We start from the raw sequence: 13,363 nt of genomic DNA, 5'->3' as shown, positions 1-13,363 counted from the left end.
ACACAAGATATATAATCAATTTACCAGAAACATTTCCACTTAAAGTCATGATATGAAATTGGAAATTGACAAAAGTCAGCCTATGGTTGGAGATGACTGATGGCTTTTGTTAATGGAAGCTAAACTAATCAGCTAATGCAGTAATAGATTACCTTATCAAAGTGATCAATGGAAAAAGTTCTTTGTTGTCCTGTTTGTGCTCTCTGTGGCACAAACAGGTCAAGTTGTTTGATAAAACAAAACAAGTTCTTGTATTTTACTGAAAAGTTACTTATGAGTTAGTTTCAATCATTTCAAGCATACAAAGATATTTGCAGTAGAAACTAAACCAAAAGTACTTGTTAAGGTTTAGTGTTTTTGCAGTGTAGTCATCCCCAAACTGATGCTTCAGTTTGGGGATGCAATGCCCCAAACTGGTGCTTCTTTTCTTTTAGCCACGGATTGTTTGTTTGGTTTCTTTCTTGCCCACTCAGCAGTCACACTCAACTCTGCTTTAAAAATTAACATCAAATTCTGAAAACTCACCCAGCAAGTCAATAGTGTGAAATGTCTTTCTGTCCAGTTCATTCTAATGAGATTGTTGCTTTAAAATATATATTTATATGTATATAATGGAATCTGTTTGCAAATTAAAGACAAAAAATATATAGTTAGGACAAATAATTGTAAGAGCAGTATGAGATTTAAAAATAAAAAATTTAACAGGCAAACTGCACCAAATATTTGTGCTTTATGAGTTAAGAATTGGATAATGAATAATGAAGTAAATAATATTAATTTTGAAGATTACTGACACCAAATGCAGAAATGGGACTCTTACCTGATATGGGGTTTTTTAAAAGCAAGACTGTCCACTAAATCTTCCTGCTGAGATGGTGGAGAAACAGGTCACTGGACATTTAGCGGTTCTTCACCTGCACAAAGAACCATAACTCAGATTTCTGCAGTGATCATTCATCTGCACTTTGATACTTGGAATGAGCAGATCTATTTCAAAAAGGTCATCGTGGTTATCATTGCGTTTTGAAATGTCAGCTGACTAATTTGCCTAATCTTTGCAGATAACAAAGACCGGCAGAAACCTTTTGTATCTGAAAAGGTTTCGAAATGATTTTGTCACAAGCAGCTTGAGTCTTTTGCTCATGATCAACTTCAACATACGAACTTATAGGGATATTAAGAAATATGGATTATTATTCACTGTTAATAAAATGTATTGTTTTTCTTGGTAGAGTTCAGAATGTTCACCAATATTTTTGCTTTGCTGTGTGTTTTGGTTCTCCTTATGCTCTTTGAAGAAAGAATCTGATTGGTTCTTGTCCTTGAATATGTAACCTCTGAGCTAATTTGATATGGTCCCTCTCTGGCCTCGTTTACACTGAGCTAGAGTTTAGATCAGGCCTAGCCCATCCAAACCCAATCAGATCTGACTAATTAGCTTTAATTATAGATCCAAACAAATTATATTAAGATTTTGCTGCTTTTGTTTAGAGCATAACTTGAGTAAACAGTGTAACTTCTGGTGTTTCTACCTTTTATCTTTGGTTTTACATTTTCCAACTCCATCTGGTCACTTGATCTAACTTCAGGGTGAGTAAAGTGCAAATCATCTGGGATGTGTGATTGATGGGAGTTGAGCTGTATGTACATTATACACATTCGCTACAGTCTAGTGAATGTCTGCATCGTACCTACTTCTCCTAATCACCTACTAGGACTGAAGTAGATTAACACAACTTTATATGGAGCATTTATGTTTGGTCTTCTCTTTGCTGGATGTATTGTGGGTTTTATAAAGTCACCACAGAAACCCGAGTCGGATCCAACCATCAAGCAAATAATTTTTGCCCAACCCAGCCCAAATTTTGGGTAGAGTTCAGGCTACAAATCTAAACGCTTCACTACGCTGGTTCTCAATAAAACTAACATTTTTGTTGTGATCCAGTCACTTGTTTACACGTCACTGGTGATCGGTGTCTTTGACATCGACACTTTTTGAAACCAGAACTTTTTGGAAATGCTCCCCATGGACGGATGAAGTTCTCTGCAGGTGTGAAAGGCCACACAGGTAATGGAGACACTGAACAGACCCGTGAGGCAAAGCAGAATTCTCACCAGATGCTACAATAACAGTGCCAGATAGTGGCATGGCATGACATTGGATTTAAGGGTTCTTAGTCTCATCTACAGTGATGTAGAGTCATGTAACTCTGGAACATTTCCCCAATAGACATCAGAAAATGCCAGCAGTTTCCAGACAGCGTTCTTGTGTAAACAAAGCCTCAATATTCCAAATCCCCTTATAGCTGGAGTTGTCTGTGAAACAGAGAGAGACAGCTGTGCTACAACTGGAAAATGTTGCTGTCTGAGCCCTTTTTAGGAAACTGAATGCCTTCTTGGAAAGCAGAAGTTGTCTTTCACCCCTGGGACAGCTGGAGTAAAGCAGTATCAAAAGGTTCACCCTGCTCGGCTGAGCTGGAGAGCAGGAGCATCTGCATTCAAGTAAAAATTAAATGGGGGGGGAAGTTGTGGTTTCACAGTGAAAATACAAGAATTTGGGCCAAAAGCTCCATTTACTTTGCAAAAATAATTTTGATGCAGGCAATCCACAATAGTCTGCAATAATCAAAATAAAGACAAAGCCTTTCACTGCATAATGACAGCACTCTCATAAAAAGGCTGAGCAATTTCATCTGTGGATGACTTGAACATTGAATGTAAGTTCTGTGGAAGATGACTGTCTTAATGGCGTCATGTGGACTTGACATACATTAGCTGCTCGGTTTCATCCAAATATGAGAATTTGTATTTCGTGAGGCAACGAGCTGCTCCTTTAAAGGCATCCTGCACTTATCAAAGTGCACTTAAAAATCAACATGAGTATTTTTCGGAAGCTTGCTTTTTAGTCTTGTTTACAGAGATTAGATGATTATTATTATTATTATTATTATTATTATTATTATTATTATTATTATTATTATTATTATTATTATTATTTTGCTAAATATGGCTACACCAGCTTCTCCAAACACATTTTTATTTAAAGCACAGTGGTTGCATGTGAAAAAAAAGAAATTTCAGTAAAGCTGAAACTTACTTTCAAATGTAATAAAGTTTATCTGTTTGCACAGATTCTCGTCAATTTTTTGTACATGCTGTTTGCTTTAATTATGACTGCTTTACTGCAGGCCAGCTGACAGCCTGGCTTGTTCACAAGACAAGATAATCTTTATGGACCCCATTCACAGTATTCTGCAATTTGTGGAAAATTAACTAATATTTACTGTTGGGTTTATTATTCAAATAAACTCTGAAAGAATCACTAGGACCCAAAAACTTGTCTTTCTGCAGACAGGGGAGAAGCGTGTCAGACTTACGTGCGTCAGATGAGCTAACTCCAACAGGCCAACTCCAACAAGGTCTTGCAACATTCATTCACTTCTAAGCATAGGCGTGTCATCGTAATGATAATTCAACAGCAAAAACAAGTACACAAGTACAAAATGCATTCCATATTTGTAACTCTTTAAGAAAGCTGCGTTTGAGTATTTACACAGGATGTCACCTATCTTTGTAGACAGCTGCACAAGTGTCTGCACATTATCAGGAAATTTTATTAAGAGAAAATCACATTTTGCAGAAGTATAAAAACAGCAGATACATCAGTAAATAAATAGTCAAAAGTATCAATTCCCTATCATTTACAATCTCAAGACGTAATTGACACTGCATTCTGTCTCCCTGCTTTTTGGGGGGGGTTTCCGGGTAAACCAAGATACGTGTAAATACTGTCATACATGGAGGTGTTACACGGAAATGAGTCATTAATATCGTATAGAAGAAAAGCAGCGAATGCTGCAAGTTAATGCTTGGTTGCGGTGTACTGGGTTTCATTAGAAACTTTTTTAGTTACTTTGAAGAATTAATGTAGCATACTGTACTGTTTGATAACTAGAATTAATTTGAATGCATGACTGAAGAAAAATTGGGATTTTTTGTAAAATGCTTTGAGAAAGTATTTGTTGTGAATTAGTTTTCTTATAAATAAACTGAGTTGCCCTCCACAAAACTTTTTTTTTTTTCTAGGGCAAATTTGATGTTATCTTGATGTGATTTCAACTTAATTTTTGTTTTTTGTTTTATTTTGCTCTCCTTTTGTCAATTATGTGCATGTTATCTTAAAATGTTGTTGTTTTGTTGGTTGTTTTGCCCAGATATTAAAGGATAATCCAGTTTGCTTAGTGCGGTACCATCCCTGCTTTCACAACTATTAGGCTTGTTTAACTCCTCTTGTAATGCTAGGTCTGGTACCCTGTTGTTTACCGATGCTGCCTCTCAGCTGTTCAACCATCCATCCCTCTTGATGGCTTTTGTAATGAGTTCTTCTCTACATTTCAATCATCCCTCTCTGCCTGTCATTTGTTTTCGCCAGGAGTGTCTAACTGACAGTATGCTTTTTCCATTTTATCACTCAGTCAACGTTTGGCAGAAATGGGTTCCGGTTTAGAGGTACAAACACTTTGTGCTCAAAGGATGCATTCATCACCTTGGAAAACTTGACTCTCCCCAGCCTTAGTTGCATAAAATGATCACTGGTAAACTGCAGAGTGTTTGGTAGTTTTTTTCCTTTCTTCCTGTGCTTGTCTGGTTGGTGAAACTCTTGTGAAGCTTCAGAAGACGCTTGTTTTCTAGAGCAGAGTGCCAGCTTTGATTGAACTTGGCCTTTTGGGAACATCAAGGTTTCTCATGCAGCTATAGTGGTGAAACAAAGATTGGATGAACCAGAACTCTGTCAGTGTACATCGTTCAGTAGCAATAAGGTATGTAGCTCGCTTTGCCAAAACTTCTCACATCTATAAAATGCAAGTTGGAAGTACAGACAGTTGTTAAAATATGAAAACCGTATAATTTTTTTTTCAATTTCCAAACTTCAACACTGACCATTATCAAGTGGCTGTATTGTATAATAACGCAGACATAGGCTATGCCTGTTTATGCCACCTTCTACATTTCAATAAATCTAACCAAATCGCCAGTCTTTTCTACTCTTTAAAAGTTTTGAATTTGCGAGTGTAATTGAGTCAAATTATTTTTAGAATTTGTAAAAACATGCACTGAATATGTACCAAACCATGCATGTTGGACCTTACCCTCTTTCTGACTCCTCCTCAGTCCTCCTGACTCAGTTTTCTCCCCCTCTTTCTTATCCTCTTCAAACTTTTTCTCCAATCATCTGCTCCTCCCGTTGTGCCCATCTGTCTTTCTACTTTCCAAACCTCTCTCTGCATCTGCCACAACTCTTTCTGATAAAATCTTTTTCCTTTCAGTTCTTTTTCATTTCCCAAGCAAACTCTCCTTTCACTCTATCTGCAGTTTGTCTCTGCCACTCCTTCCTTATGTGCAAATCTTTCTTTTCTCTCTCAGCTTCCTGTAACAATGAATATTTTCTTACATATCATTCTCTGTGAACTGCAGAACTGTTTTTTTTTCTTTTACCTGGTTCTGATTCCTAAAAGATAAATTGTTGGAATTTTAGACAGACTAAGATAATAGAATTGGTAACTCTTGTGTCTTAGTTGTGTAATTTAGAACCTTAAATAACTTAATTAAACAAACTCAATGTCCTTATAACAAAAGTACTATTTTCATTTTGTCTGATTTTTTTTTTTCTTTTTATAAAACATAAGAAAACTTTCTAAGACATGCATTCAAGGTTACCTTCTTATTGCAACTATATGAGGAGTTTGTGCTTGAAAGTTTTGATTCCTTTAAATCAGTGTAGAGCAATGTTGAACATATGAAAGTTCACAAAGATGGTTAGCATTGATCTTTTTTTAATATAAAAATTACAAGTCTGACATTTTGCTGCTGAGTGGAAGCTGTGGTACAATGCAGCTTGTGCAAGACAAACAAAAATACTCTAGAATAAATACTTCACTCACCTCTTAAATTAAGTAGATAAAATAATTTTCAATCAGGAGTTCAAGTTAATTGTTGCTCTACATTGCTACACTGAAAAAAATAAGTCATTGGATGAACATAAAAAAATTATGGAAAGGATTTCCACCTGATTACTTTGCTTTATTTCAGCACCATGTACTTGTGTTACTCCTATTTAAAGCAAATGTGTTAGGTCAACCTAATTTATTAAGATTATTCCAATGTAAAGCAAATGTGTTGGCTCCACTTGTTACAATGGTGATTCAATGGGTGATTCTAAATCAAACATGTTGGCTCAACGTAATATATTGTGGTTATTCTTATATAAATTAAATGAGTTGGCAAAACATAATTCATTAAGGTTGTTCTAATTTAAACCAAATATGTTGGCTTAACCAGAATTATGGTAATGCAATGGATGATTATAAATCAAATGAGTTGGCTCTACTCCATTCATTATGGTTATTCAAATTCAAATGAAATGTGTTGACTCAACATATTTTTTAAAGGTTCCTTTAACTCAGTTACTATAGCGTGACCCAATGTAATGCAATACAGCCAGCCCAACTAATCTGCAATGTTTAGGACCAAATCATTGATGTTACTTCATTAAGATGAATGTAAATCTAGTTGAAACCACCTTATTTTACAGTGGTACCTTCACACTACCTGATTCAGTAGGTCCAACTCACTAAAAGTAAGTTAGCTCAACAAATATGCTTCATGCTAAAAGACAGCTAGTTAATCGTGTGGAAATCCTTTCCATTATTTCATGACGTTAATTCAAAGACATATTTTCAAGTGTTAATGAAGCATTTTAAGATAGCACTAGGTGAAAGTGTAGGAAAAACACTCAACAATTAGAAAAGGTACAACACAATTGTATTTTCAGAATTGTTATACATCGTTTTTTTACACAGCACAAAACACAGCCGAGTTGGACATTGAAATAAAAAAAAACAACTACAAAAAGGTTACAGTTTCATTTCCCAGCCAATTCTTTACAACATAAAACATGTCAGTATAGTTGCTCAACTTAGAGAACTGTAACAATATAAATCTTTTCTACTGCAGACTTTAAACACTCATTTTCCATATGAAACTTTGCTCAACTTAGCAGCGAGTTTCATATTGAGAACTTGTGCTTTCTTTGATAAGTTCTTTCCATCCAATTTCATTATTATTTTCTGTATTACTTCAAAGGTATGCTTGAATTACTGAGCAAGTTGAGTGCTGAACGCACTAAACTTGAGGGTAGCTCAAGTTTAGTGCGTAGATTAGTCCCAGCAGCATCACTATTGCAGAAGATACACTGCCCAAGCTGTTCATAACTTCCACCTCCTCCAGGACAATCCCAACATCCAGATGTGCATCGGCACCCTCTGCTCAAATGACGATTCCGAGGACAGTCTCGGCTTTGGCCATTTCTGCACATTCATCAACGTCCTAAGGGAGTTAGGGAAGGGTATTGGGGGGGAGACAATTCACATGTAATTAAATAAATAAATTAAGACTGACATTGATTGAGTCACTCATGGACCTTAGTTGGTGAAAGTATTTTAACAACTCTTAGGAGTTCTATTGTAAACAAAAAACAATTTAACATACCATGTACTCCCTCACCAGCTTCTCTGGATCTTCATTTAGGTACACACAGACCTTTGAGGATGCACTCTCGTCTGACCTCAGCAGTGTCTTCCTAAATATGCAGATCAAAAAACAAAGAGAACAATCTCAAAACTCCAGCAGTATAGGTTCACACACTTGAAAGCATAGCTACATTCAAAGGAAGTCACAACAAAAGTGATCAGTGGCTTGCAGTCTATTTGAAAGATATTTAAAATTGTTAGTATCCCTTCATTATGCCATGACTAAAATTGAGTTTAACATCTCATTTAAACATCTAACTGAAGCTGTTAGATGTTTAAATAAAGACATGAATATATCACCAAAGAAATATGTGAAAAGTACAGAATGGTCAACACAGTCTATATCCTTCTACTTAAATGAATATGCAAAGCATTCCATGTCTTACAAGTACATGGACAGTCTATGTGTGGGCATGGATAACGTCGCATATGCCGGTGTTTAAGTGTAAAATGTTTTAACAGGTCATATCTACGAGACAGAGAGAGACTACACTTCTTACATTTCCACATCCCCACGCAAATAAAGACAAATAAAACAGACTGGCCAAATAAATGTTTAGCTGAACCCTAGCTTTATAAGCACACTAACCCTACATTCAGTCACTTTAGATCTGGCAAAACTTACTATTAGCCACTGAAATCTATAACTTGATAGCCGATGAGCCCCTTGACCAGAACTCACGCAGGTGGATTACAGACAGGTGATGTTCTGAAAGAGATCAGATATATTTTCAGCCATTAAAATATGCAATTCATACTGAACTGAGTTTTATTTTTTAGTACAAGTCCCTTGAATGCCTCATGAATATAACCACTGGACACATGCAGGCACATATGTGCAGAACAATGGTGAATTGAACATGGTAGAAAGCAATAGTAACATAGGTCAAAATGAGCACATGCAATCAACACAAAAAACATCAACATTTCAAAATTAAACCAATGAACTTCAATATTGTTTCTGAGCTACAATTATTTGGGGACAACAAAGAAGAGTCCAAAAAACCCCAACATCTTTACAGCAGAGGAATATGTATTTTAAAGGAAAAAAATAGAAAGCTCAAGTCTGTAATAATGAATAATCCATTGAGAGTTTTAACCTGACAAAATATACTAGAAATCCATAACTAACAGGTATTTTAGGAACATTTAACAAAGCTCAGAAAGCAATGCTTTCTGCAGGTTTCACCGACTGAAATGTAGGACTTTTTATTACCATAATTAATTAAGAATCTCGATGATGATAGAAAGGTACCAAAGTGTGTGTGTGTATCTACATTTACCTCCATAGTAACATTACTGAAATAGAATTAAAATAGTTAGAAATAGACTGATGTTAGATCAGTCTGTTAAAAATCCACTAAACCTCCAGGGAGCTCAGGAGGAGCAAAACTGTGACATTTCTGGGGTCCATTTGTGTCTCTGGCGGCAGCTTTGTGACCCTTACACTACATATGGCTCTGCAGACTTTTTTCGCACAGAATGTACCTAACATGGTGCGGCGATAAATGTAAACAAAAAGCTATCTGCCTTAACCTAACCGACTTAATCTACAGAACATGAAATAATGTGACACAAGTATGGAACAAGTAGAAAATGGTGCAAATGGTAGAGAAATTTTAAGTTACATATTTTTATATGGATTTAGATGAAAATAGTTTGACTCTTACCTTCTTCAAATTAAGTAGATGCACGCCAGGAATCTCCCCTCTGCCCTTGAAAAAACCCAACAAGGTGCAAGCCAGTTATCTCGCGTGATTTTCCGTAATCTCTTGATGTCGCTGGATCCTCTTCAGCGGGAGATGAGTCTGACACAATAGCGCTTTGGAACTGACGTCACTGTGTTTTTTTTTTATTAGATTAACTTTGACAAATATTGATATTGAATAAAATAAAAAAACCACACACATACACACACACACACACACACACACACACACACCCCCCCCCACACACACACACACACACATATATATATATATATATATATATATATATATATATATATATATATATATATATATATATATATATATATATATATATATATATATATATATATATATATCTTGGCACAGCCAAGATACTGCGCAGGACCATCAAGCTCCCAGGCCTCTGGTAGACGCCTGGGAGCTTGAGGAATTAGATGTATTCAAGTTGAGATAACGTCATTCAATCACGTTAGTCCAGTTGAGAGAAAAAAACCGATTGTCTCGCGTGTTCTCGCGTGATATCCCGTGATCTCACTCGTTGTCGTCAGCACAATATCAGTCTAAATATAATGAATCATGTTAGCTCAACATGATTCAATTTTATAAATGTGAAGTCGTGGAATATCTTGTTTATCCAACATGATTTTATCACGTTTTCGCTTCAAACCCAACATTATTGTGTGAAAGGTACATGATATTTTTTTGTTAATGTAATACGCCCCGACGTTCTTTTTTTTTTGGCGGAAGATCTAGCTGACGTAATTGAATCACGTTATCTCACCTTGAATACATTTTATTCCATTTGCGAGAAAAAACCGATTGTCTCGCGTATTCTCGCGTGATATCCCGTGATTTCCCGTAATCTTGCGTGAACTTGCGTGATATCGCGTGATCTCACTCGTGGTCTTCAGCATAGGATAGGTCTGACTATAATGAATCATGTTCGCTCAACATGATTCAATTTTATAAACGTTGAAGTTGTGGAATATCTTGTTTATGCAACATGATTGTATCATGGTTTTGGCTCAAACATGCAATTATTTAGTTAACAGTACATGATATTCTTTTGTTAATGTGATCACCCCTGAGGTTCCTTTTTTACAGTGTAAAATACATTCATCTTTCTACTATTGCTAGAGACTCCAGAGTCGCCTACAGCACAGAGCCAAAGTTTTATCAGATTGTTCCACTAAACATTAAAAATCCTAAACCTCAGATGTAGACTCTTTCTTGCTCTTTCTTTAAAACATTTGTAACACTTCCCACTGACCAGTACGGCATGGGTCAGTGTGGTCCAGTACGCTGTCATTGTCCTTGGCCCTTTTCTGTTGTAGGACAATAGAACAGTATAATCAATGCAGCGCTACTTGGGTTCTTGGAATCAGAAAAATTTCAGTGCTTGACCCCACAGCTCCAGGGTCATTTGTGCATCACGTCACACTCTGCTTTAAACTCACCGGCCCAGTGAGAGTCTCACTAGTGCAGTGGAAATAGTGTACCAAACCGCACTGATCCATGCTGTACCACTTGGAGGAAACAAGGCATCTCAGTGTTTCATTTTCTCTCTAAGCTGTTGTCCAGGTGAACAGCTGCACCTTTCCTCTTAACGGAGGATATTATGTATTTTCCAGGCACATAATGCACAATAAAGTAACTATATCACCACCAGTTGTTATGCATATATCTTGTATGCATCAAAAATTACTTGAAAGAAATCTGACTTTACATCATAGCCGTATCTGACATTTTAAAATTGGGCCTCTGTCTCTTTAAGGAGCTTGTACACTTTCCAACACTACACCTTCAGTGTGTTATCACTAAACTGTTCATTAATGCTGTCTACAATTGTTCTTGAGAGCTCAATGAGCAGCTTCACTATGTGATTCCTAATTATTACTGCTACTCGTCTGGAGGAGCCGAGTGTGGGAATGACATGACAGGAGTGCTGTGTGTGGTGAAAGTTCAACTAGAGACTGAAGCTCCCAGGAGTAGCTTTGTGGAAATAGGCAACTTTTTTTTCACAAAGCTCTGCTAAGGATTTATGTACCCCTGAATGGTTGCTAGAGGATTTCTCAAACATGCATGGAAGAATCGAAACAACACTAAAGTATGTTTTTGAGAAAATAACACTACAGCATGACGTAAAGCTTAAAAAAGTGGATTTTACATTATACCCGCCCTTTAAGATGAAAACGATCCTTCTTTTAATAAGACAAGCTTGCTTTTTTCACATTCCCAGATAAGGTGATTGTATTCTCATGATGACACAAAGCTCTCCACTAATTTGGTACTCAGCTATGTCAAAGCCCACAGCTCCAGGGTCATCAGTATGTTCAGTAAATGACCAGACTGTACAAGCTTTAATGATCCTCTGGAGCGAGGGATCGCCCTCTATAATGCACAACCTGTCTGTTTTAAACACAGAAGCCTTTCTGTCAGGTAGTGAATAAGGTGTAGAGACATCCACCTGTATTTTCTGGCTAAATTGTGTCATAAGCACCGGGGAAATCAAAGAACATGATCCCCACGGTGCTCCCTGAAAAAGGTGGATGATAGCATCTCGAAGAACTGCCCCTTGGCAAAAAGCAAACTGCGGTGCGTCCTGAGAGCAGCCGACTTGCTTTCCAAGGTGCAGAATTTGAGTTGTGCCAGGACTCTTCATGGCTCAGCCGTGACACGCTTTATGCTGTGTCCTCATGGAACAATTGTCTCTCTTTGTCTCCGCCAGTGCCTGAGTTTGAGTTCTTGAAGTTAGCTTCTGTTAAGTTATCAGAATTAGGTCCCTTATGACGGAAGTCTTCTGAGCTGTTTTTAATTGATTCAATCACTCCAAGGATTCATTGATATTTTCAACAAACTCAGTGTTATGACATCTTTCTACTACAGGTGAGGAAAGGCATTCTTACAATGACCTCACAAAGATTCACTTCAGAAAATCCTAACCAACCAGCCCTTTCTGGGCTGCAATTTGTGATGAATTAAAGCAGAAAATGACTGAAATAAGGGCATCTCTCACTTTAGATGTAGAAAACACCATAATTTTCTATTTGAAGTTCTTGGTTAAATGAAGATTATTTTAAATCCGAGTCTGTGGGGGATATGAATAATTTTAAACCGTAAATCCCGATAGATAGGGTTACTAAAAAGGTATATGACTATATTCTTAATCTGTTACTTGTTGCTTGTTCGCCTTTTGTTTCAGATCACTTCTTGTCCTTTTTAAAGCTTTTCATCATCTGCTCCATCGGTACAACACAATTTTTAAAATTTTCTCCCCCACTCCATCGTCCTCTTGCTTTCAGATTGATAAAATTCCCGTCAAATAATTCTACTGACAATAGCCGTCACCCCTTGATGTCTCCCCTTCATTCATCCATCACTTTTGCTCCTCTTCTTTCTCCCTCTTGTGTGTGTGTGTGTGTGTGTGTGTGTGTGTGTGTGTGTGTGTGTGTGTGTGTGTGTGTGTGTGTGTGTGTGTGTGTGTGTGTGTGTGTGTGTGTGTGTGTGTGTGTGTACTGTTCCTGTTGCGGTTGTGAATGCAGCCAATCCCATTAGTCAGATGAGCGGACCGCCAATGAGGGGGAAAGCGTAATGACAACACCAGAGTCTCCCCCACTTTCAGCTCCCTCCCTTGCCACCACCGTCTGTTCTCCCTGTCACTCATGTGTTGGTGTGTGTGCGAGTGTGAGAATCCAGTGTGTGTGTGTGTGTGTGTGTGTGTGTGTGTGTGTGTGTGTGTGTGTGGGGGTGTGTGTGTGTGTGTGTGTGTGTGTGTGTGTGTGTGTGTGGGTGTGTGTCTGTTTGGGTCTTGCAATCCGAAGCCTAGCAGGAGGAGTCTGTTTGCTGTGTGTTTACTTAGGTAAGTTTGCGTGCACTGTGTGAGTGTTCATGTCTAATCCAGAGATGTAAAACAGCAGCAATTGAGGGTTCACTCCCTGCTGTGCCCATCAAGTACTTTCTGAGAAAGCTTTTCCCTAAACAGTAGATTTTATGCTGCGGTGGCTGTCAGCTGTCAAGGGTGGATTCCCAGCAGGGCCTCCAGAGCTGGAAACACATGTCGTT

General features: G+C 37.5%; 1 protein-coding gene and 1 long non-coding RNA gene across 3 annotated transcripts in view; one reads left to right on the top strand and one right to left on the bottom strand.

Annotated features, from left to right (window-relative positions):
* LOC129359376 (endothelin-converting enzyme-like 1) overlaps window positions 1-13,363 on the top strand; it is a 55,777-nt gene that overhangs the window by 15,299 nt on the left and 27,115 nt on the right. The gene's annotated exons all lie outside the window — the stretch shown is intronic.
* Window positions 6,806-9,423, bottom strand: LOC129359377 (uncharacterized). Its single transcript, XR_008605889.1, has 4 exons — window positions 9,260-9,423; window positions 8,272-8,298; window positions 7,549-7,639; window positions 6,806-7,386 (listed from the first exon to the last, which is right to left on the bottom strand). It is a non-coding gene; the product is annotated as an uncharacterized LOC129359377 (long non-coding RNA).

The sequence above is a fragment of the Poeciliopsis prolifica genome, unplaced genomic scaffold, assembly GCF_027474105.1.
Source record: "Poeciliopsis prolifica strain line A6 unplaced genomic scaffold, Auburn_PproV2 SCAFFOLD004, whole genome shotgun sequence".
Classification (NCBI taxonomy): Eukaryota; Metazoa; Chordata; class Actinopteri; order Cyprinodontiformes; family Poeciliidae; genus Poeciliopsis; species Poeciliopsis prolifica.
The sequence above is the reverse complement of the archived record's forward strand: the minus strand, read 5'-3'. Positions and strand labels throughout refer to the sequence as shown.